Genomic DNA, 23,893 nt, shown 5'->3' with positions numbered 1-23,893 from the left:
TTGAGGAAGGTCTATCAGACCGAAACAGCGGGGCTGTCGCTGCTGTCACTACCATCATATTTTTGATACAATAAAGAACTTTAAATACAACAATGGTTCTGACTCTACTAGTGGAAAAAAGAGCATTGCGGTGTCATCGCGACCTGCATAACGCAAGCGATACAAAAATCAGATTGCAACGCAGCAAATGGAAAAAAGGTCCTAAACGTCTATCATGGCTTTTGTCTATTAAGTATTATTAAATAATTATTTCTCTATTTCAAATCTTTATAAAGTTGAACATACATGAGATAATCTAATCGATCGATTTTCCCAATTTTCCAATACAAACCATTGCATTGGAAAAAAATAGAAAAGTAAAAAGTTTTCAAACTGAGAAAAAACGATTGATTTTCCTGTTTTGTTTTTTCACAATCTGATTGTACGTGATGGAAAAATCAGGTTGATTGCTTTAAAAATTGAATGGTGTATGGTATATTTGATAAAATAATGCAATAGATATTAAGTGAATAAAGTGGAAAGGGGAAAAATGCAGAAATGAGTGCTTGCCCACCCAGAGGTAAAAATGGTATAAATACTTTATTTACACATTGCATTAAATGCAGCAATTTACTCACTTCCCTCGTTTTGTACAGTTTTTTTCTCTATAAGTTGAATACAATAATGTAACTAATTATAGCCAGATTTCTACTAACTACCGTAAGTGACAGCAACATAGGAGAAAAGAAATGTATAGCTCATTTAACTCTGTACTTCTTATTTGTATGTTTTTACATGTATTTTACATTTTGCATTTTTTGCGATAGTGGTTCGTTAATAGGTTTAGGTTAAAGTGTAACTGTCGGGCATAAAATCAATTCTTTATTTTTATCTGGTAAACAAGTAATAAGGATGCTAACCAGGCAATCCAAAAGTTAAAATCACTATTACTTTTCTTGTTGATGAATGATCATTCCCCAGTTTACCTGACTCTTACTTGGTACACACAAAGGAAGTTTCAGGGCATGCTGGTTGTCCTTTTTTTGCTTCTCTAGTAGAGAAGTAGAAGTAGAGAAGCAAAAGATGACAACCCAGCATGCCCTGCAACTTCATTTTGTGTACCAAAGTTTGTGTGTACCAAATAAGAGTCAGGTAAACTGGGGAATGATCATTCATCAACAAGAAAAGTAATAGAGATTTTAACTTTTGGATTGCCTGGTTAGCATCCTTCTTACTGGTTTACCAGATAAAAATAAAGAATTGATTTTTTATTTTATGCCCGACAGTTACACTTTAAAGGATACCTCTACTGAGGGCCTACTATACCTCCCATCTACAATGGCAGTTGCAATAGGGATGCCATCTTCTGTCTACTTACCGGTATACATTCCAATGAGTTCTGGTTCACCATGAGCTTGCTGGGTAGTCTGTAGCTCTGTCTACTGTGCCAAAAGAAGCGAGTAGGTAAACGAGGGACATATTTACTCGTGTCAGCATGTTTGCTAGGTGGGAAGCTATGACGTCAGGATAACAGCCATGTACTGTAACTGCCCAGCCCCCTGCCATCATCAGAAGCTCCGCCCATGGCTGCATACTACTGCCGGTGGATAGGCTGGTGATGGGATCAGTATTATTTGCAAATGCCAGTTTGGATCGGAGGGGCACTGGGCTGCAGTGATCATATCTGAGTACACATAGTGCTGCTGCTGCATGGCTTGGGCACACAGGAGTTGCCAATAGTAAAAATATTGGTAATTTTAATTACTGATATTTAACTATAGACAAACCCGGCACCCATTGGCACTTGAAAACCTCCCCCCAGTGCCTAAACCACACCCCCACCTAATGCCTTAACTTAAAGAGAATCTGTACTGTAAAATTCTTACAATAAAAAGCTTACCATTCTATTCATTATGTTCTCCTGGGCCACTCTGTGCTGTTTCTGCCTCTCCCTGCTTCAATCCTGGCTTGTAGTTGCCATTTTTATGCAGTGTTTACAAACAAAAGACATAACAAGTGATACACTGAGAGTAGCTCAGTGTGTGAGTCATACAGAGTGTGCAGGGGGTCTGGAGAGGGTGTGTATAGCTTCAATCCAATCACACGCAGCACAGCACATTCCAGCCTGACTGCCTCAACCCGACAGAGCCGACAGAGGAGAGAAGATTAGATCATATAACAGAGATAATACAGCCACTGTGCAAATGGGAAAGGCTGCAGTAAGACAGAGCACATTAGAACAGCTATAGGAACATATAGGATAGAAGAAATAAGGCTAAAAATTTTGTCTCTTTAATTTCCCCTCTAAGAGCCTAAAACGAACCCCCCCACCTGATGTCTACCTCAAAGTCCCTCCCCCTCCCCTGTAAATGCCTAAAACGAACCACCTGATCCAAAAGATTGCTATTGTAGCCCCTCCCAGGCCGACACTACCATAGAAGAAAAAGCATTTGCCCCATGGGCCTCTGAGTGCTGATGGGCCCCTTCAGGTCTCTCCCTGACGTGCCCCCCCCCTCCCCCTTCGGCCCCTGCAAAGTTTGTAGAGCGCTGCTCCGTCCGTGCTTGTCGTCTTCACCCCCTGCTGGCTGCCTCTTCTCATGTCAAAGACGAGGCGCACGGAATGTGCAGGTGAACTGTTACAGAAACAGTGCAGAGACCTCGGGGGAGGAGGGAAGAGCGTAACTGACCATGGGAGCTGGTTAGTTTTGCCCCTTGGCCCAAATGTGGTCTGAACTGGTAGTGCTTGTTTCTATGTTTGTAGCCGCATCAGGGACCCAACTCACCATTTGGACATCCGATTACTGATAATTAGGGATGGTCAGAAATGTCAATATCCGATTTTGCAGGAATTCCTATTTCCGCCAATGCCGATTACCGATTTCACGGATTTCCGATTTCCGAGTAGTGGTTTTTGGAGTCATTGTTTGCATTCTCTGATTGGCCAAATACTTCCGAGTTGTTTCTGTATTCTCTGATCGGTCCAATGCTTCCGAGTTATGTTATAAGGCTAAAATTACCGAATTGCACTAATGCAGTATTTCTGCAGAAATTCGATTTCCGAGTTCCGTTTTCCGATTTCCGCTCGGAAATTCGGAAATTTCAATTCCGCAAAATCCAAATGAGCATCCCTACTGATAATTAACACAGGCATCTATTAGATGTCTGCCAATCCCCGCATCCAACAAAACGGATCCGGACAGATATCTGTCTCGAGACATCCAGGCCAGCGGTTCCAGTTAAGGTTTTTTTTTAATACTCCTTTGGGGGTAAACAGACAATGGTACATTTTTTATGGGTAAGTACAGTTTAATGGTATAAAATGTTTTCACCCGACTTTCCAGGAACTCTAATTGCCTCCCCGGTCAGAGCGCGCTGTTTATTCACTAACGTGGGATTACTGTCACAGCCGGCGGCACCCCGGCGTCTTCCTTGCAGCGTCCATAGTAATGGGGGAATTACTGCTACTCGGTATTAGGTCACAGCTGAATAGAGTCTCTCTGCAGATAGCGAGCACGGTGACGGGGAGACGCAGGGGTGCTGCTGGGCGGACGTAATAACAGGGCGCCCAGGAAGGCAGATAGTAAAATATTGGTAAACAACAGATATTACAGTTATTCTACTATTACAGTGTATACAATGGTTAACAAAGGGTCATAAAATATCAATATTAAATACAGATATTCCACTATGGCTAAACCCCTTCCACCCTGACACCTAACTCTAACTAGCCAACACCCCGAAAAGACACCCTTCCTGGCGCCAAACCATCTCTAACTCATCTAACACCATACCTTATGCCTAACCCCCCCCCCCCCCCCAACACCAAACCTGATGCCTAACCACAACCCCCCCTCCCCGTACAAACACCCTATCTAACACACACACACACCCCCCCGGCCTAACCTTAACCACCCCCCACATGCCTAACCTTAAAGAGGATCCGGGATAAACGTTTACTCATTGCATAATTGTGCCCCTTACATCTAGTTTATTCCTCAAGCCATTTTTTTTGTTTGAATTTAATACCCTAATTCCCTATAAACTAAACAAGCCTCGCCCACAGCTCCTCCAGTGCCTAGGCATTCTGAGTCCAACGTAGCAAGTGCTTATGGGAGCTCAGTCTGGGGAGGAAGAGGCTTTTCCTGAAGGAGGAGGCATCATCAGCCAGAGATTTCTGAGGCAATGGGGCGGAGAGGGGAGGAGAGAGGAGTGGAATTTTCACAGGCTGAAGGGTGGAAATGCAGAGCAGCTTACCTGTGTAATGATGACAATCCAAATATGGCTGCTCTCCTTGTACCACAGGAAGAAATAATCATATTCTGTTGAAGCTGTTTGCAGCTAGATTTGCTGTCTAAACTTTAGATAAGATATACAGACAAGTTACTTGCTATCGTTCCCACCCCATTACGTTATCTGTTCAGATGCTTCCTGTGATGAGTAAGCCAGCATTTTTCAAGCAGGAGACCTCAGGCAAGGTTTCCTAACACTGCTACTGCCTATAGAGCGCCCTCTAGTGGCTGCGCACTTTGAGTCCGCCAGGAGAAGAGCAATATAAATGTTCTGTGTCTTGTCTTGAGACATGCTTGACCAGTCCAGCATCTTTACCCCTCTGTTCCTTTAGCAAGGGGGTTGTCATCTGGAGGTGTGTAAAATCTTCAGTGTTGTCCCATGAAAAGATATAATAAAATATTTACTAAAAAATATGAGAGGTGTACTGACTTGTGAGAGTTACTGTATCTCCTTTGTTCCCGCTATTGTTGTCATTCAGCCATGCTCTCAGTTCTGCTGGCCACCAGCAATGCAAAACCCTGAATGAAGCTGAATAACAGCAGTGGCAGGAGGAAAGTAGTACCCAATTTGGGACCTTCTGTCAGGATCTCTCCTGTAGCATGTTCTGTCGCTTACAGTGGAGCTGCAACTGGGCAGTTCTGACTTGTCTGCTTGCATTTGGTTGCGCATTCGCAGTGAGTCTTATTGTCATTTGCAATCACTCTGCAGTTCAGAGCAGTTCAGGATGCTGTCAGGATTCCGCCTATGGTTTGCTGCAGTTGAACTGCAGCCAGATAGCCCTGGATTAACTACATGCATGTTGTTGCATAGTACTGCATGTATTTGTTATGATAGTCTTTCAGCTAGCAAATGGTAATCAAGCCAGCTCAGGATTGAATGATTACAATTCAGCTGTGTGGAAATTTGCATACCTGCATCCATTGGCTGATGCGGGCATAAAAGTCTGCCTCCCATTTCAGACTCTGCCCGACATAGCGGTCAGTTCGTTGGTCTGCTGGGTACTTTGTCACTCTGTAATAGATCTGTTATTGTAGTTCAATGCGACCTTATTACTTGTGCTTTAGCTAGTTCTTGATAAATATATATGCAGACTTGCTAATATATATTTATTCGTTAGTTAAGCCGTTTGTTATTTTTCTGTATTATTGTGTATTGCCTTGTTTCCATGCCTGATGGACGTTCGCTGCATCCGCGGTGGGTCAGTGAAGTCCACTATCCTGATAGCTTGGGTTCTGCCATCACCACGTTAGTGACTGGTAGTATTCCTGCTACTCTAGTTTCTGGGAATGTAACTATTGGCTGCGGTTGCTATTAGTTACGTTCTTTCCTGTAGTCTTGCCTGTGTGGATGCTTGCTGGTGACTGATTGCTAACCTGCTTGCTCTGCTTCTGTGGACATGACTGTGAGCTGCGGTTGCTACTAGTTACGCTGCAATCTATAGTCCTATCTTGTACCTGTCTGAATGCTTACTATCGCTAGGGCAGCGCTTAGTCTTGCAAGCGTTCCGTCTGTCTTTCTTGTATCTGTTTTGTTACTTAGCCAGAGGCTCAGACGGCATCCGCTAGGCCTGAACGATTTTAGGAAAAAATTGAATTGAGCGATTTGTGTCTGAAATTGCAATTTCGATTCGATTCACGATTTCCTTCAAATCAAGCTTTGTTCCCCCTCTGTCCCCCTGTCTCTCTTTGTGCCCCCTTTGCCTCTTTATGCCTCTCTCTGGGACTCTGTCTTGATCCCTTTATGTCTCTGTGCTCGCTCTGTGTCTCTCTCTCTGTCCCCTCTGTGTCTCTCTCTCTGCCTCCTCTGTCCCCCAAGCTGCATCAGTTCTGGACATAGCTTCCACTACGAGTCCAGTGATGCCTGTCTATCCGCTTCGCCTCCTGCAGGCTCTAATGCACGGAATACTTCCTGTATGTCATGTGACGTACAGGAACCCGGAGTTTTGCCAAGCACAAGAGTCGTCAGACTGTGATAGAGGGCGGACAGCGGAAAGTCTCGTGCGGAAGGTATGTCCAACACTGCGGGCCGCACGCGCCGGGACTTTGGGGAAGTTTGAACTGTTTCTTCAAACTTCCCCCATGTGGAAATGACGTGATTGCGATAATCGCCGCTTTGACGATTCAGAAATTGTGATCTTGGTGATCGCGATTTTGGTTTAAATTCGATTTATCTTTCAGGCCTAGCATCCGCCCTGGGCAACAGTCAGTCAGTCAGTCAGTCAGTCTGTCTGTTCGTTCTTTGTCTGTTTACTCAGACCATAGGCAGCACAACATCGCACTGCGCTGCCATCGTGTCTTATTTGTAGCAATATCGGAAGCCCAGAGCTGCAGTTGTGCTGGGCAACCTGTGCAGCCTCTTCCATTATTCAGCTTCAAGCCTTGTTGCTCTGGGTGGTCAGAAAGTATACCCCCCCCCCCCCCCCCCCCCAGGCATTACACCTTCATTCCCCTTCAGGCTTACTTTTAGGCTGTGTGTTGAGTTATTGTGATGGGAAAGCAAATTTACACTGTTATACAAGCTGTATACTGACTAGTTAAAGATAAACTGTAACGTAGAATTGAACTTCATCCCAATCAATAGCTGATACCCCATTTCCCATGAGAAATCTTTTCTCAAACGTATCATCAGGGGGCTCTGTATGGCTGGTATTGTGTTGAAAAAATCCTCCCACAGTGTGATGTCAGGACCATGGTGCTGACATCACACTGTGGGAGCCTTGTTGCATTGTGGGAAATAACAGCTGTTTCCAACTGCCAAAATGCAAGCAGCAGCTACTTCCACTGACATCACCTGCCAGCAGTAAAGATGTCGCCATGTGATAAATGTCATAAAGTAAATCAGGGAGAGGAAAGATTTTACAATGGACAAACACGGACGAAATCATTTATACATAATTATTGTAAAAATGAAGCTCTTTTGTTCATTACATTATTTTCACTGGAGTTCCTCTTTAAATTGTATCACAGTGTCACATCTTCAGTGTTGTCCCGTGAAAAGATATCATGTCACCCCTAAATATTGTCTGTAACCTTAAAGGACATCCGAAGTGAAGATACACTGATGAGAAAAACAATTGTATCTATCCTCCTCCTCTAAAAAAAAATGACTTTTTTTTAGTTATCCCACAGTTTTATTTTATATAAATCTAGTTTTTAAGTTTTTACTGTTTCATTGTCTCTGCTCAATGACACCTTCATTGAAGTATGCCAGAGCTCAAATCTATGAATTATTGAACATTTTTATCTCTTTCCTGCTCTCAGAATCCATGTACTGACAGGAAAGTGTTTAATGGCTGTAATTACTTATCAATGAGGGTTATGCTATAGTCCGACCCGGTCCCAACTTGGGCAGAAACTGTCACTTGCATACCTGATGTTTAACTCTTTCAGGCAGAGAAAGAAAAAAAAGGAACACATCATAGTTATTTGTGTGCTAGGCACTGTACATACCCATGTCTATCTCATCATGTCACATGTCACCTTGGGTATCCTTTAACTAATGTCCAGTGCTGCGTAATATGTTGGTGCTTTATAAATACAATAAATAAATATAAAATATTTGCAAAAAATGTGAGGGCTGTACTTACTTTAGTGAGATACTGTATTCTGCCTGCAAAGAGAAAAGGTAGCTATGCCACCAGCTCGCTCTGTATACACATTCCATATGTGGGTCCGCTGATCGAATAAACAGGTTTAATATACAGTGGCTTCAATTCAGAAAGCATTACCGCATTTGGTAATGAAGAAAAAAAAACAGCTGATTTTACCGAGCATTTAGGAAAATGTCAATTCATAAAGGTTGTTACTGCATGGCAAGCTAAAATTACCGAGCAGTGAGGTAATTACCTCAACATGTCTGTAAAATGTTAAAGGGGCACTACAGCGAAAAACTGTAAAATATGTGCAAACATATACAAATAAGAAGTACATTTTTTTTCCCAGAGTAAAATGAGCCATAAATTACTTTTCTCCTATGTTGCTGTCACTTACAGTATGTAGTAGAAATCTGACAGAAGTGACAGGTTTTGGACTAGTCCATCTTTTTATAGGGGATTCACAGGGATATATTTCTTTTCAAAAGCAGTTAGTGAATGGCAGTTGCTCTGTCCAACTGCTAAAAAACTGTGCAGGGAGCAGGGAAGCTGGCCAGCATCATTGTTTAAATCCTTTTTAGGGAATATCTTTATAAAGAATAAAAGCCTTGCTGAGAATCCCCTATGAAGAGATGGACTAGTCCAAAACCTGTTGCTTCTGTCAGATTTCTACTGCCTACTGTAAGTGACAGCAACATAGGAGAAAAGTAATTTATGGCTCATTTTACTCTGGAAAAAATGTACTTTTTATTTGTATATGTTTGCACATATTTTAAATGTTACAGTTTTTCGCTGTAGTGCCCCTTTAATTCATAAAGATTAGACCATGCAGAAAAGCCCAGTAAGGGCCCATACACACTTAAAAGCGCAAAAACGGTAGCGCTTAGCGGGTGATTTTTCCGCGACTAGCGCATATACTCCCACGATTCTGAGCGATCGTGATCAGCACTTCTAAGCACTGTACTGCGATTGTTTGAGAATCGCGGCAAAATGCTGCAGGAAACACACCGAGATCACTGCCATAGGGTTACAATTGTGCTAGCGCTTTAAAAAAGCACTAGCTCTTTGGCGATGAAAGAACGGGCCATAACAAGTTCGGTAATTACCGGCAGCTCTTTTATGTTAAAAACCAGCTTCTGCATGCCTTCAGAGTGCGATATCCCATTTTAGACCATGACAGACAGGAGCTGGAAGCCAATAGGAGCAGCCTCTCTCTCCTGTAACTCCCTCTTATAGGCTGCGACACCTTATTGGGAGGAACAAGCGGCTGCACCAACCAGGCAGCAGAGGAGAGAGCGGCACAAAAGAGATTTCCCCTCCTTCAGAGGTTTAACCCTTTAGGTTCCTGTTTAAAGATGCAGAGTAGCTAGTGGGGAAATCTAAGCATGGTATGTTTGATGTTTCTCTTAGACTTTCATATAAACTGTGGCTATTAAATAAAATGTTAATAACGGCTAATACACATTCAGAGGGAGTAGAACAAACATTATTCTAACTTGTACAGCTAGAGGGATTCTGGGGATGCTTTTTACTATTGTAATGCGGTCAGTGGAAGAATAGCATGCAACTGTTACCACCCGTCACAGATGTTTTTTGGTAAATTACCAAACTTGTACCACTCCTGTGAAAATCTTTATGAATTGCCCACAAAAAATCTAAAATACAGAATGTGGTATTTTGCTGACCTTATTTTTTTTACTGAACAGCAGCTTGTGAATTAAAGTCAGTGTCGTTGGGGGCCACAGCCAGCTGTTGGCATCCTCCCTCTGTGCCTACCAGGAACCCCCGATTCTCAAAATAATCATGCACGCAGTGTGCACAAAACAACTGCCGCACTAAGCCGGCGCCCACACTAAACTGTCTCCCACAACTGTACTGCCCACACCAAGCTATCGTCTACAACTGTACTGCCCACACTAAGCTGACGCCCATAACTGTACCACCCACATTAAAGTGAACCTCCAGACTAAAAATCGACTCAGCAGCACTGAAAAGTCCTGGTGTTTCTTTAACAGTTTCACAGCATCAGAACTTTGTTTCTCTTATACAAGCCTCATTTTTAGCTGCACAGAAGAAAACTGCCCGGGCAGTTTTCATCTTATGCTGTGCAAAGCATGATGGGATTTCTGATGTTTTTGTTCTCGTTCTGCTGTTTTGGTGCAATTTTTTTTTTTACATTTTGAATTTGACATTTGAAGCCTAGTGTGTGCAGCTGGGAGGGGTTATCAGGACACAGGACAGTTGGAACTGTGTCTCCTGCTCCCTGTCACCTCCTTTCAACCAAAAAGATGGCTGCCCCCATGACAAAGATGGCAGCCCCCATGAATCACAAACATTTGCCTGTTCTTTTAACACAGTGTGGGAAAAAGACCATATTACCTATCTATTCTAATTAACATAACTAATGTAACTTAATAACAGTATGTTTGTTTAGGCTGAAGTTCCCCTTTAAGCTGCTGCCCACAACTGTACCGCCCACACCAAGCTATCACCCACAACTGTACTGCCCACACTAAGCTGATGTCCACAACTGTACCGCCCACATTAAGCTGCTACTCACAACTGTACCTCCCACACCAAGCTATCACCCACAACTGTACTGCCCACACTAAGCTGACGTCCACAACTGTACCACCCACATTAAGCTGCTGCCCACAACTGTACCACCCACATTAAGCTGCTGCCCACAACTGTGCCGCCCACATCAAGCTATCGTCCACAACTGTACCGCCCACACCAAGCTATCACCCACAACTGTACTGCCCACACTAAGCTGACGTCCACAACTGTACCGCCCACATTAAACTGCTGCTCACAACTGTACCGCCCACACTAAGCTTCTGCCCACAACTGTACCGCCCACACTTAGCTGCAGCCTACAACTGTATCACCCACATTTAGCTGCATCCCACAACTGTACCACCCACACTAAGCAGCAGCTCACAACTGTACCGCCCACACTAAGCTACCACCCACAACTGTACTGCCCACACTAAGGGCCTATTTCCACTACACGTGGATTCTGGATGCAGAAAACTGACTCCAATGAATGCCTATGCGAAATCTGCATGGGGAAATTGCGTTTAGTGGAAACAGGCCCATAGGCATTCATTGCAGTCAGTTTTTCTGAATCCAGAATCTGCGTGTAGTGGAAACAGGCCCTTAGGCCCCATTTACACCTAATCTGTTGTTGCTCAGTCATAACTGAAAGGACAACTGATTTTTAAAGTAATGCCCATGTTTTCCCATGGCAACGTTAACGCATTTTAACTGAAATCTTTTTCACATTGCACTGCTATGGAGGAGAAGAAGAAAAAAAAAACGCGTACCAACTAATTAAGTGTAAACAGGGCCTTAGCTGCAGCTCACAACTGTACCACCCACACTAAACTGCCCCTCACAACTGTGTCGCCCAAATTAAGCCACCTCCCACAACGGCATCACCCTCACTTAGCAACCCACCACACTAAGCTGCAGCCCACAACTGTACCGCCCAAATTAAGCTGCCGTTAAAGAAAACCTGAACTGAAAATGAAAAGTCAAAATAAACATACATAAGTCATACTTACCCCCGTGTAGTTTACTCCTCAATCTCTTTCTCCTTTCCCGCGTCCTGATTGTCCACTGTGATCAATGGAATTCTCCATCCTCTATTTTGAAAATGGCAATTACCCCAGAACAGCTTCCTGGTCAGCACACTGTTAAACTGTAACATCGCCCACTTGAGCCATAGGGAAACATGAACATTACTTGGCACATCAGTTCTCCTCTCAGCTATAACTGACAGCAACTGATATATTTCAGTTCTGACAATATGTTGTCAGAATTGGAAGGGATCATTGTCAGAACAAAATGGTGAGCGTCTGAGAGGAACTGATGGCAAGGTAACTATGTAATGTTCATTTGAAGTTACCTCGTGTGTTTATTTTAAATAATTTTACTCAGTACAGGTTCCCTTTAAAAACGATACTGCTTACACTAAGCCACCTCCTTCAATACTACACCACCCACATTGAGCCACCGCCCACTGGTGCATCTGGGCCCCTGCATATTTACAACCTTCGGTTAGTTTACAGGATGAATTTGAAAAAAATCCTTGAAGTATAAAAGATGACAATTGCCAGGTTGTCATGGTGATGTCCAGGGGCGTAGCAATAGGGGGTGCAGAAGTAGCGACCGCATCGGGGCCCTTGGGCCAGAGGGGCCCTCCCACAACTACAGTATTAGCTCCCTATTGGTACTGTGCTCATAATAATCACTTCTATAGATACTTTTAACATTGGTAATCATTAACAAGCTGTTCCCCATCCCCTTCTTGCACCTCTGACACTGTAGTTGCCATTGGCAGGTTTTGGTGCCCCAGTATCAATTGTTATGTATAGAGTGCTTGGGGGGCCCCATGTAAAACTTGCATCGGGGCCCACAGCTCCTTAGCTACGCCACTGGTGATGTCTCAGCTCCCGGGTCTGTCTGTGTGTGAGACAGAGAGAAACAAGTCTTTATAAAAGTTGATCTTTAGAGTTACTCTCTCTTTCCAGCAGTAACTGGTTGGTTTAGTGCGGCCTTTATACATAAAAGTCGTGATTAGCGCAGTCTTGTTTTAGCACTGTGCTTTTATCGCTGAGGTCCGGTAGCCTTCCTGTAATTCGCGGCTGTAATAATAACCAGCCTATGGCAAAGGCACAGATCTATTTTAGACCTCGTTGTTTCAAACAAACATGTTAATTTTGATAAACTCGCCCATTAGTGCCTAGTGGCAGCATTTTAATGTACTGTCTGCTTTCATTATGCACCTAACTCTTACATCCTGGGAATCAGGGGAACTGAAAGCATTATCGTGACCTGTGCTCAGCCAAATATAGCAAAGCTACAAGAAAACAGCCACAGTAACCCTTCGAGGAGCAGGGAGAGGAGACCACCATAAAAATGGCAACACATGACTGTGAAATATCTGCTTAAAGGATACCCGAGGTGACATGTGACATGATGAGATAGAAATGTGTATGTACAGTGCCTAGCACACAAATAACTAGGCTGTGTTCATTTTTTTTTTCTTTCTCTGGCTGAAAGAGTTACATATCAGGTATGTAAGTGGCTGACTCAGTCCTGACTCAGACAGGAAGTGACTACAGTGTGACCCTCACTAATAAGAAATTCCCCTTTTTATCTTTTTCTTGCTCTCAGAAGCCATTTTCTGCTAGGAAAGTGTTTTATAGTTGGAATTTCTTATCAGTGAGGGTCACACTGAGTCAGCCACTTACATACTTGATATTTAACTCTTTCAGGCAGAGAAAGAAAAAAAGGAACACAGCATAGTTATTAGTGTGCTTGGTACTGTACATACGCATGTCTATCTCATCATGTCACATGTCACTTCGGGAATCCTTTAGGACATCCGAGGTTAAAATAAACTGATGAGTAAAACAATTGTATCTATCCTCCTTCTAAAAATGACTTTTTTAGCTATCCCACAGTTTTACTTTATATTTGAATCTAGTTTTTAAGTTTTTACTGTTTCATTGTCTCTGCTCAGTGACACCTCCATTATGCCAGAGCTTAAATCTATGAATTATTGACCCTTTTTTATCTATTTTCTGCTTTCAGAAGCCGTTTACTGACAGGAAAGTGTTTTATGGCTGTAATTACTTATCAGTGATGGTTAAGCTATAGTCTTACCCAGTCCGACCCGGACAGAAACTGTCACTTTCATACCTAATGAGTAACTCTTTCAGGCAGAGAAAGAAAAAAAAAAAAAAAGAACAAAGCATAGTTATTAGTGTGCTAGGCACTGTACATACACATGTCTATCTCATCATGTCACATCGGTTGTCCTTTAACAGTTATGGTTAAAGTGGACCATAACTCTTGTACAGGACAGAATGAAAACATAGAGAAATACACCCTGTTCGTTTTTAGAGAGTTTAGCCTGTCTAATTACCCCTAAGCTGTGACTTCATTTGATCTCTCAGGTGTGTCAGCTGGCTGCCTTGGCATAGCAGCTAATTTGTAAACACAGGATGTTAACCGTATGTCTGCTTCCGTGAAAGCAGGAAGTAGACACACTGCAGATTTATTGCAGGATTTCTATCAGCTGTAACAAAAAAAATTTCTTTAAAGGTTATTATGCTGTTGTTTATCTTTTAGAGCAGAGAGGAAGTTCTGAGTTCAGGTCCGCTTTAAAGAGGAACTGTAGTGAAAATATCACAATGAATATTCATTTATAAATTCATTTATTTAGTCAGTGTTTGCCCATTGTAAAATCTGTCCTCTCCCCGATTTACATTCTGAAATGTATCACTTGTGGTAACATCTATAGTCCTGCCAGGTGATATGTGAGGAATGTTCATTGAGAGCTTCTTCACACCTAGGGTTTCCGCCTTTATTTAAGCGCCGGCGATTTTCAAAATTTCCCTAAAAGCACTTGTGCAATTTTTCCCTATGAGAGTGTTCAATTGTGAGCGGTTCAATTCCGATCCACTCAGCAAAGCGCTGCCTGTACCATTTTTGGGCGATTTGCCTCAATGGAAGGTATAGGGAAATCACAAAACGCTTGAAAAAGCGCTTTCTATAGCGATTTCCTAAGCACTTTTAAGAATAAATACATTGTATTTATTATTTTCCGGGTCAAAGAGTTCACTTCCTGGCTTGTGTCAGGAAGTGAACAAACAAATCGCTCTGCAAAAGCGCTTAGAAAAGAGCTTTACAAAAAAAGGTATCACTCAGGTAACGCGCTAAAAAAATCACTCACAAAATCGCAAAGAGCTGGCCTCAGTGATTGAGATTTTAGATGTGAACAAAACCTAACAGCGTTCTATGCACAGAGGGAGATTTCTTGCTAGGCAGTTGGAAAAAGCCAGTATTTCCCACAATGCAACAAGGTTTACAGACTGCAAACTGTCAGAGCCATGGCCCTGATATCACACTGTGGGAGGAGTTTTTCCACAATATCGGCCATACAGACTCCCCTGATGATCTATTCGAGGAATGGTAAAGATTTCTCGTGGGAAAGGGGGTATCAGCTACTGACTGGGGTGAAGTTTAATCCTGGGTTAAAGTTCCTCATTAAAGTGTGTCCATGTGTGTCCCTGCTAAAATGCCGCTATCCCGCGGCTAAACAGGGGTCCCTTACCTCCCAAATCCCCTCCGTGCAGTTCACTTCCGCATTGAGGCATGGCTAATGGCCGCAGCCCTGCCTCACGCGCATCTGTCAGCGCGTATCTCCGCCTCTCCCGCGCCCCTCTTAGTCTTCCTTCACTGAGAGGGGCAGGGGAGAGGTGGCGATGCGCCGCTGATAGACGGCGCTGAGAGGCAGGGCTGCAGCCGTTAGCCATGCCTCAACAGCAGCAAAATCAAGTTGGTCGTAGATTTTGCAGGGGGGGGGGGATTGTTGGGGGGTCAGGGACCCCCGTTTAGCCGCAGGATAGCTGCGTTGTAGCAGGGGCACACATGCCCCTGCTGAATATAAGCTCTGAAGCGAGATTTATTCTCGCTTTAGTGTCTCTTTAAAGAGACACTAAAGTCTATCCTGTTTTTATTTAAAAAATGTGTTTTTTTCCAGAGCAAAATGAGTGATAAATTACTTTTCTCCTATGTTGCTGTCACTTACAGTAGGTAGTAGAAATCTGACAAAAATGACAGGTTTTGGATTAGTCCATCTCTTCATAGGGGATTCTCAGCAAGGCTTTTATTCTTTATAAAGATATTCCCTAAAAAGGATTTAAACATTGATGCTGGCCAGCTTCCCTGCTCCCTACACAGTTTTTTTGCCAGAGCAACTGCCATTCACTAAGTGCTTTTGAAAAAAATAAATCCCTGAGAATCCCCTATGAAGAGATGGACCAGTCCAAAACCTGTTACTTCTGTCAGATTGCTACTGCCTACTGTGACATCAACATAGGAGAAAAGTAATTTATGGCTCATTTTACTCTGGAAAAAACGTACTTCTTATTTGTATGTTTGCACATATTTAAAATTTTAAATTGTTTTGCCATAGTGCCCCTTTAAGTGATAAAAACAAAATACTTCGTACAGTGCTGCGGAAGATGTTGGCGCTATATAAATACTAAATAATAATAAAAAAATAATAATAGCAATTTTTTTTTTCTTCCTCTACACAAAAAAAGGTAATTTCCCCCTTGTACAGATGCGGTTGGTAAGGAGTGCTTGGGGCGACTGCAATTACCCAGCATTGTGCTGAGCTCACACCAGCCCTGTGTGTTTAATGCTTATTTATAGTCTCCCTGTATGGATACATATGAAGTGCGGGAGCCGGGTCCTCCTCTATGATATAGACCTCTGTATTATCATTATCACATCAAGCAGTCATATCATTGCAGTGCTTGCAGCGTCCCGTGTTTATTCCCAGAGTACCGTGTACTTATAGATCAACCTGGATACAGGAGTACATTATCTCTGGAAATTGTGCTATAATAATAATAATGCCTGTCCACATCTTCAGGCATTAGGTTTCAAAGAACAGGATGATTAACCATTTACCGTAAGGGGCTACTGCTTGTGAATTTTCGCCAAAGTCATTGTCGCATCGAAAATGCTATTTTTTAATTGTGAGAAAATTATCAGGAATATAATTTATATCTTTGCTTTTTTACAAAAATGCAAATGCTCGATATTTCACAGTGAAAAATGCGTAAATGTGGAAAACGATATTTGTACCACAAAAAAATCTGCAAATAAAAAAAAAAACAATATTTTTGCTGTGAAAAACAACAAAACGTATTTTCGATTAGCATTTTTGTTCGAAAATCTAAGTTAAAGGAGTTCTGTGGAGTTAAAAAAACAAAACAAAAAAATACTTACCTGGGGATTCTACAGGCAAATACTTACCTAAGGAGAGGGAAGGCTCTGGGTCACATAGAGCCTTCCCTCTCCTCTCTCGGTGCTCTCTATCCTGTGCTGGCTCCCCCCCCCCTCTTCAGGGAGCACTCGGGCTCCCTGAAGACTTCTGATGCCTCCTTCGGATGGGTAAAGCAGTATTTGACTAATTTAGCCAGCACTGGAACGAGAGGACCAGGAGAGGAGCGGGAAGGCTCTATAGGACCCAGAGCCTTCCCTCTCCTTGGGTAAGTATCTTTCTCATTTTTTTAAATGCGGTTCCCATTCACTTTAAGGGTGGGTGTACACATATAAAAGGTTTTATGTCATGTGCAGGTTTTTTTGTGTGCGTTTTTGTTAGCATTTTTTAACGCAGATGCATTTTCGAAGTGTTTTGGGCATTTTAATGCATTTGCGGTTCACATATACAAAACGCATATGCGTTTTGTATGCATTTTTCATGTTTTATACAATTGCGTTTTATGCAAATAACTAGGAAGACAACAGGAAGCGGAGATACATCACAAAACAAATAAAAAAATGCATATAAAAAGGCATGAAAAACGCATAAAAAACGCATACCATTGCGTTTCCATTGACTTTTATTATGTGAGTTTTTTGATACGTTTTTACACATCATGCAACAAAACCAACATTTTTAAAAACGCACACATACGAAACGTATGTGCGTTTTTGATATGCGTTTTTTCCGGCGGCCCATAGACTTCCATCAGCAGCAAAAACGCAGCATTTTCCGCAAAGCTAGCGTTTCTGCTATGTGTGCAAAGGAAATAAACATGTCAGCCTCCATATCCCGCTCACTTCAGGGCCCATATGCAATTAAAGAGACTCTGTATTGAAAAAAGGTTCCCCTGGGGGGCACTCACCTCGGTAGGGGGAATTCTCTGGATCCTATTGTGGCTTCCCCGTCCTCCTGTGTCCCACGGCGGTCTTGCTGCGGCCCACTGAATGCACAGCCGACAATTTGTCAGGCTGTGCAATATTTATCTTTTCTGGCTCCAGCGGGGGCGCTGTTGCGGCTCTCTGCTCTGAAATAGACGATCTCTGTCGGGTTCGCGCTACTGTCTAGGCACAGGAGACTTACGCCTGCGCATGTGAGTGAACCTGACTGGGATCGGCTATTTCCGAGTTGAATGCCGCTATTGCACCTGTGCTGGAGCCGGGAAGGTAAATATTTACATCCCCGCTGTCCAGGGCGCTCGACCGCTGCCTCTGTGGAACGGAGGAGAACAGGGGAAGCCTCAATAGGTTCTAGAGGCTTCCCCCAGGGGCATTTTTTTAGATACAGGTCCTCTTTAACCTTTTCTCCTTAGTTTTCTCCAAGGTGATATTTTCAAAATTGTCAGTAAAATGCCTTTTAAAGGATACCCGAAGTGACATGTGACATGATGAGATAGACGTGTATGTACAGTGCCAAGCACACAAATAACTAGGCTGTGTTCCTAATTTTCTTTCTCTGCCTGAAAGAGTTAAATATCAGGTATGTAAGTGGCTGACTTAGTCCGGACTCAGACAGGAAGTGACTACAGTGTGACCCTCACTGATAAGAAATTCCCCTTTTTATCTCTTCCCTGCTCTCAGAAGCCATTTTCTACTAGGAAAGTATTTTATCGTTGGAATTTCTTATCAGTAAGGGTCACACTGTAGTCACTTCCTGTCTGAGTCAGGACTGAGTCAGCCACTTACTGTACATACCTGATATTTAACTCTTTCAGGCAGAGAAAGAAAAAAAAGGAACACAGCATAGTTATTTGTGAGCTAGGCACTGTACATACCCATGTCTATCTCATCATGTCACTTCCACTTCGGGTATCCTTTAAGCCACCAGCAAGGAAGAAAATATTTTTATAGTACTTTCTCACCTACTATTTGGTACTTTTTCAGTAGCAAAGTGTTGAAAAATTATTTTAAATAGAAGATGAAAAATGATCTCCTAGGAGAAAACTCAGAAGAAAAACTGAATTGCATATGGGCCCAGGTGTCCTTTAAAGGAGAGGATGGCTACACACAATAGTAAAATTAACTCACAGGTTTATTATTTGTCCAGTTACTTTTAAAGGAAATCTGAGATTAAGAAATATAAAAGTTTGATACGTACCTGGGGCTTCCTCCAGCCCCCTCCACAGCGATCACTCCCATGCCGTCTTCCTCTGCCTCCTCCTTCTCCTGGGAGAAGCCCCATAAGTTTAGTCAGTCGGGGCGCACTGCGCAGGCGCGGCCCGGTCGCGTGTGCGCCCCCTGCCGTGCTCCCATAGCCAGGAGCACTCTGCGCCTCCGCAGGAGATGGGGGGGGGGGCGACCTACACAGCCACACTGCGCATGGCCAAACTTCTCTGGTACACTTCAAATTGTCCTTGTTTGTAATAGTCTGGGTCTTGTAAAGGTCATTGTTTGAGGGGTTGAGGCATAAAACAGAATTGCACCCCTCCAATTCCCTTTCCCCAACTGTGTCACCAAGATCAGAAATTGGTACAACTCTTTCTCCTATCATTGTATTTCTTCTCTATTGTATGCAGAGCTGTCATGACATATAATAGAATGCAGTAAATTATTCACTTTTGCAGTAATTTTCCTTGCTTTAGCATCAGAAACACTTCCTATATCCATCTATTGCTGTATATTATTATGTAGTCCCGCCCAGGCTCGGACTGAGCCACCGAACCACCGATGGTCCCATCGGTGGGCCCCGACTGCCCCGCCTCCTGGGAGCCCCAGAGCTAAGAGGGAGGGGGGCACAGCTTGGAAGGGGGGGGATTGGGCACAGAGCGGCGGGGAGAGGGGGAAGCCCCCCCCCCTCCCTCACCTAGGGGCCCCCCCTTCCGCGCACCCCCTCCTCCAGAAGTGCAGCCAGCAGCGAGCGGAGAATAGCTACAGAGCTTCAGATGATGCTAGGTCCGCTCCGCTCCGCATGCCGCTGCTCACTTTCTGCTGTAGTGACGCTGTCCAATCACGCTCTCGCAGTACTTCCTGATCTGTGCCCGCTGCCCCCCCCCCCCCTTCCAAGCTGGGGGGGACTTGCATTGTGTGGGGGTATCTGCCACCAACCTGATTGCATTGTGTGGGGGTATCTGCAGCCAACCTGATTACATTTTTGGGGGTATCTGCAGCCAACCTGATTGCATTGTGTGGGGGTATCTGCAGCCAACCTGATTACATTTTGTGGGGGTATCTGCGACGAACCTGATTGCATTTTGTGGGGGTATCTGCAGCCAACCTGATTGCATTGTGTGGGGGTATCTGCAGCCAACCTGACTGCATTGTGTGGGGGTATCTGCCACCAACCTGATTGCATTGTGTGGGGGTATCTGCAGCCAACCTGATTACATTTTGTGGGGGTATCTGCAGCCAACCTGTTTGCATTTTGTGAGGGTATCTGCAGCCAACCTAATTGCATTGTGTGAGGGTATCTGCCACCAACCTGATTACATTTTGTGGGGGTATCTGCAGCCAACCTGATTGCATTTTGTGGGGGTATCTGCAGCCAACCTGATTGCATTGTGTGGGGGTATCTGCCACCAACCTGATTACATTTTGTGGGGGTATCTGCAGCCAACCTGTTTGCATTTTGTGGGGGTATCTGCAGCCAACCTGATTGCATTGTGTGGGGGTATCTGCAGCCAACCTGATTACATTTTGTGGGGGTATCTACAGCCAACCTGATTGCATTGTGTGGGGGTATCTGCAGCCAACCTGATTACATTTTGTGGGGGTATCTGCAGCCAACCTGTTTGCATTTTGTGGGGGTATCTGCAGCCAACCTGTTTGCATTTTGTGGGGGTATCTGCAGCCAACCGGATTGCATTGTGTGGGGGTATCTGCAGCCAACCTGTTTGCATTTTGTGGGGGTATCTGCAGCCAACCTGTTTGCATTTTGTGGGGGTATCTGCAGCCAACCTGATTGCATTGTGTGGGGGTATCTGCTGTCAACCTGATTGCATTTTGTGGGGGTATCTGCAGCCAACCTGATTGCATTGTGTGGGGGTATCTGCCGTCAACCTGATTGCATTTTGTGGGGGGTATCTGCCACCAACCTGATTGCATTTTGTGGGGGTATCTGCCACCAACCTGATTGCATTTTGTGGGGGTATCTGCCACCAACCTGATTGCATGTTGTGGGGGTATCTGCCGCCAACCTGATTGCATTTTGTCGGAAAATCTGCTGCGATTTGACTACTTGATGAATTTTGAGGCATGTAACTACTTGATTATTTTATCTAAAATGTATCTGGTCAGACCTAATCTCTGTGAATAACACCGCTACTTATTTTGTGTTTTGTATTTTTTTTTTAAGTCTGCCCATGACTCATCATGACCACGCCCATGTTCCAGTGTGTGGTGACGCCCATTTAGTTTCGCTGCTGCGCGCGCCGCATTTAGACATATCCCTATTGGAGACTGTCCTCAGAATTGCTCACAATCTATTCCCTACCATAAAGTCATGCAAAATTTCTAGAGTACATGTGTATGTGAGCCCAAAATGGGAGGGGGGGGGGGGAGTAGGAGAGGGGGGCGGGCCCCAGGCTGAAACTCCCTTGGTGGGCCCTTGGTGTCCCAGTCTGACCCTGGTCCCGCCCTCCCAGTGATATTTAGCCTAGGCTGTTTTGCTAAGGTCCTGTTTCCACTACACGCAGATTGGATGCAGAATGGATGCAGAAAAAACTGACTCCAATGAATGCCTATGGGAAAATCTGCATCAGAAGAATCGTGTTTAGTGGAAACAGGCCCATAGGAATTCACTGGAGTCAGTTTTTCTGCATCCATTCTGCATCCAATCTGCACCAAATCTGTGTGTCGTGGAAACAGGCCCTAAGCGTAACTCTCCACCCAGAGCATTCTTGGAGACCCAGCATTATTTTCACTGGCTTTGAATTCTCACAAACAAACATTCCACAGAGATCACCTGACAGGACTAAAGATGTCGCCACCAGTGCTAAATGTCAGAATGTAAATCAGGGTGAGGAAAGATTTACAATATACAGATATACAATGGGCAAACACTGACTAAATAATCTTTAAATGAATATTGTAAATAAAAAATAACCAATCGTATTCATTACGTTAGTTTTCTAACAGTTCCTCTAGAAGTACTTTAATAGCCATCTAGACCAGCGGAGTTGCCTATTTTATAGTATAAGACTCGTGAGCTGGATTATTTCCTACTGGGGGATCCCGTGTTATGCTATTTCCTATGTGAAATTGAGAGTTATGCTATTGATTTTTAAATCTGGAAACGTTTTATCCATCTCCTGCAAGGCGTTTTTTATTGCGACTCATTGTGGCTCTCTGGGAACTCGTACTTCAATCCACGCTCATTATCGGTTCTGGATTTATAGCCTTCCGAACATTGTGCTCCTTTTACTCAGCTGTATTGATCTTTACGTTCTAGGTTTTGAGACCTATACTTACCAGTGTGTCAGCTCTGAGGGACTGCGACTGAGGATTGAGGGGTTACTGTTAGTGTTTAACTGAAGGTGCTTTACTTACCCGGATTTTCCAGGGTATAAGATGACTGGGCATATAAGACGACCCCCACATTTTCCAGTTAAAATATACATTTTGGGATATAATTGCAGACGTCGTATAAGGCTACTCCTCTTGACTGTTGGACATTTGTATACTGTACTGTATGTACTGGTGCTATACTGTATAAACAGGTACAGATACAGATAACAGAGGCGCTGTATCTGGCTCTTGATCAGACAGTGTACCCTCCAAAAATCGTTTGCCTGAAGAAGCGGGACTGTTGCCTGTGAAACGCGTTGCACTTTTGAAGTTATTAATAAATGTTACTTTAAACTGCAATTAACTTGCCCGTTGTCCGGCCATTTCTTCCAGAAGGGAGGTGAGTCCACCCACTTCCCCCTTTTTTAACGATTTTAATTAATTTTACTCTACCTGGCGCCTCTGTTATCCTGCTACAAAATAATTGAATCCACCCTTGGTGGAGGGGTGTATCCCCACTTTTTCCTATCTACAGAGAGCGGCTTCTTAGACCTGAGCGGGGTCAGGTTATAATTCTCCCCGCCTGCTTGCCCAGTGGTTGCCTTGGTGGCAACCTACCTTTGTGAGTATAATCACCCTCTTCATCACCAGATACCATTACATTAACATACTACACCATATCGGGCTCTCGGTTTCCCTCTCTTTACAAGGTACAGATACTGGTGCTGTACAGTATGTGGTACCCAGTATACAACAACCAACTAATCACGGCAATCGATGTACCTTACCAGTGATTGGCTGGTTGTTGTATACAAAGCCTGCTTGGATTGGTCAGCTATCCCTGTCTCCAAGACTATCAGAGCGGTAGTGCAAACACGCCTCTTTCACCCGTCTGGCCCGCCCTTGTATACTATTACCTCCTTCTCTGCCTCTCAGATCTCACACATGTGCACCTGTGCCGCTTCACTGCAGTCCTCAGGAGTGAGATCTGAGAGGCAGAGAAGGAGGTATGGTAATAGGATACAAGGGCAGGACAGATGGGTGAAAGAGGCATGTTTTTATGGGCACAGCACCGCTCTCTCTCTTTTTTCCATACCCCGGGCGTCCTGGACGCCTGCAGCTTGCTCCGCCCTTCACTTACACCTTCCCAGTGAGGTGCCCTCTCACCTGGCCATTGGGACCGCGTTAAGTCACTTCTTAATCCTGGTGAGTGGATTTTCTTCTACCATACTTGTACAGCACAGCCCTTGCTGCTTTCACACGGTCGCAGCATACAGCAGGGATGCGGCCGCGGTTGTTTTTGAGCTCCAACCACCATATGTGGCAACCGCAGATTCTCCAGTCCGGCTCGGAAGTTTCAGCGCCCGTCCCATAAGACGACACCCGGCGTATAAGACGACCCCCAACTTTTGAGAAGATTTTCCGGTGTTAAAAAGTAGTCTTATACGCCAGAATATACAGTTAATTTCATTTTGTTTAAATAAAACTCTTTTTAGTGCAACAGGAATATTTCTACAGTAATTGTCAGGAATCTATAGATATCGTCACTGGTGATAGATACAGGCAGTCCCAGGGTGTGGAGTCTAAGCGAGCACAGGTCTTCACCAGCGCACCCCGCAAGGGATGATGGGCCATCACCCCTAGTGGGTGGCGGACTGCTTTGCTGCTTGGTGGTCGCCAAGTCAAGAGCATTAAACAGGACTCAGGGCCACTTCTAGACTTTTTGCTGCCTGAGGC

At 44.0% G+C, this 23,893-nt stretch overlaps 1 protein-coding gene across 5 annotated transcripts in view; it reads right to left on the bottom strand.

Annotated features, from left to right (window-relative positions):
- Nucleotides 1-23,893, bottom strand: part of SGCD (sarcoglycan delta) — a 1,036,820-nt gene that overhangs the window by 522,749 nt on the left and 490,178 nt on the right. The window contains exon 1 of one of the 5 annotated variants that reach the window (XM_068278314.1): nt 11,191-11,210. The exons of the other annotated variants lie outside the window; for them this stretch is intronic. The gene's annotated coding sequence lies outside the window, so the exon portion shown is untranslated. Of the gene's footprint in view, nt 1-11,190; nt 11,211-23,893 lie in introns of those variants that run through there. 5 annotated transcript variants of the gene reach the window in all.

This window comes from Hyperolius riggenbachi, chromosome 3 (genome assembly GCF_040937935.1).
Source record: "Hyperolius riggenbachi isolate aHypRig1 chromosome 3, aHypRig1.pri, whole genome shotgun sequence".
In the NCBI taxonomy this organism is placed as follows: domain Eukaryota; kingdom Metazoa; phylum Chordata; class Amphibia; order Anura; family Hyperoliidae; genus Hyperolius; species Hyperolius riggenbachi.
Note: the sequence above shows the minus strand (reverse complement) of the source record. Positions and strands in the feature narration are given on the sequence as shown.